Raw genomic sequence first — 2,676 nt, forward strand, 5'->3', positions numbered from 1 at the left:
ATTATTCTCAAGTGAGTAAAGATGTCATGAAGGCACAAGGCTTTGTACCAGGAAAAGGGCTGGGGGCTCGCCTTCAAGGACGAAGTGACCCCGTGTTGCCCACTCCCAAATCTGATCGGAAGGGCTTGGGTTTTTCCTAGGGGCCACTGATGATGCGTTACGCATCCCCTGGGGCACAGATACACCCGTCTGGGTGCCTCAGTAGCCCCTGTCTATGGAAAAGCTCCAGGCCGCACACATATTAGTTAAAGAACAACTTCAGCTTGGTCATATTGAACCTTCTGTGTCTCCTTGGAATTCCCCTATTTTCATCATAAAAAAGAAGTCAGGAAAATGGAGGCTGCTGCATGACCTTAGAGCAGTTAATGCACAAATGCAACTCATGGGATCTGTCCAAAGAGGGTTGCCTCTTTTAAGTGCTTTACCAAGAGATTGGCCTGTTTTTGCCATAGATGTTAAGGATTGCTTCTTTTCTATACCCTTGCATGTTTTAGATAAACATTGTTTTGCATTTACTGTTCCCTCTATAAATCACGAACAGCCTGATGAACGCTATCAATGGAAGGTCTTACCACAGGGTATGGCCAACAGTCCCACCATGTGCCAGCTATACGTGGATCAGGCGTTACAACCAGTGAGACGTAGTTTTCCCAAAGTTAGGCTGATCCATTACATGGATGATATCCTATTGGCAGCAAAACAAGAGCATATGCTAGAACGGGCATTAGTTGCCCTGGAGGCATCCTTAAAACAAAAGGGGCTGATTATTGCCGCCGATAAGATTCAAAAGACAAGTATTGTAGAGTTTTTAGGAGCCCATGTTACCCCAAAACAGATTTTTCCACAAAAAATTTGCATTCGTACATCACATTTACGCACTTTAAATGATTTTCAAAAGTTGCTCGGAGATATAAATTGGCTGAGAGGATATCTCCCCATTACCCGTGAAGCTTTGCAGCCGTTGTTCTCAATATTAGAAGGAAATCCTGATGTAACGTCACCTAGAGAGCTTACACCAAAAGGAAAAGAAGCATTAAAGATAGTGGAAAAGGCCATAGAACAAGCGCAGGTTCTTCGGTTTGATCCAGAACAACCATTATTGCTTTGCATTCTGCGCACTGTTGGTCATCCTACTGGAGTATTGTGGCAGACAGGCCCGATTTGGTGGATACATGGTCATACACTTGGTTCGCGCACGTTAAGCTATTATCCTGATTTAGTGGCACAACAGGCATTATTGGGAGTGAAGTTCAGCTTGACCACCTTTGGCAAAATGCCAGAGAAGTTAATATTGCCCTATACCAAAGATCAAATTGAGGTTTTGACAGGGACTACTGATGATTGGGCCGTATTGATTTCCTCATATTCAGGCGTTATTGATAATCATTATCCGTCTGATAAATTGCTGTCCTTTATGGCACAGAATGTTGTATATTTTCCAAAGATTACCAGTGCTTCTCCTTTGAATAATGGCTTGACTATTTTTACTGATGGGTCCAAAACTGGAATTGGAGCCTATATGGTATATGGCTCCCCGCCTGTTACTCTGAAATTTCGCTCTGGAGCACCCCAAGTCGTGGAGTGTCAAGTGGTGTTGGAGGTCTTTAAGGCCTTTCCCCATCAGCCTTTTAATTTGTATTCTGATTCATGCTATGTAGTTAATGCCGTAAAACATCTGGAAGTGGCTGCATATGTTAAACCTAGTAGCATGGTTGCATCTTTGTTATTACAAATTCAGAGTTGTATAGTTCAACGTGCTAAACCATTTTTTATCGGTCATATTAGAGCTCATTCCGGTCTTCCTGGACCTATGACTGAAGCTAATGATATGGTTGATAGGGCTACCAGGGAAATGGCTTTAGTTGCCCTGGATCCTATGCAATCGGCTGAACAATTTCATAGAAAGTTTCATGTGCCTGCAAATACCCTTCGCCTTAAGTTTAATATTACTCGCGACCAAGCGCGTGAGATAGTTAAACAATGTTCCTCCTGTGTGGTTTTTCATCATCCGCCTCATATTGGGGTTAATCCACGTGGGTTAAAGCCACTTACCCTTTGGCAGATGGATGTTACTCATGTTTCAGAATTTGGTAAACAAAAATATTTGCATGTTTCCGTGGACACTTGTTCAGGTGTTATACATGCCACCCCGTTATGTGGTGAAAAGGTCCTTAACGTAAGGACCCATTGCCTAGAAGCCTGGGCTGCTTGGGGCAAGCCTTATTCTTTAAAAACTGATAATGGCCCGGCATATGCCTCTAAAAGTTTTCAACAGTTCTGCTCTATTTTTGAAATTAATCATACTACTGGTTTGCCCTATAATCCACAAGGACAAGGCATCGTGGAAAGGGCTAACCGCACCATTAAGGAATTGCTTCAAAAACAAAAAAGGGGAATAGCCGAGGGCGCATCCCCGCGAGATAGAATATCTCTCGCTCTCTTTACATTTAATTTTTTGACCTTGGATTCCAATGGCTGTTCAGCCGCGGAAAGACATATGGACCACAGTCACAGAAATACAGAATTAGTAAAATGGAAGGATGTAATTGATAACAAATGGTATGGACCGGACCCTGTGATACAGAGGTCCAGGGGAGCTGTTTGTGTCTTTCCTCAGAATCGGCCAGATCCGGTGTGGATCCCTACCAGACTGACAAGGATCGTGACAACACTGGA

Source organism: Arvicola amphibius, chromosome 15 (genome assembly GCF_903992535.2).
Source record: "Arvicola amphibius chromosome 15, mArvAmp1.2, whole genome shotgun sequence".
In the NCBI taxonomy this organism is placed as follows: Eukaryota; Metazoa; Chordata; class Mammalia; order Rodentia; family Cricetidae; genus Arvicola; species Arvicola amphibius.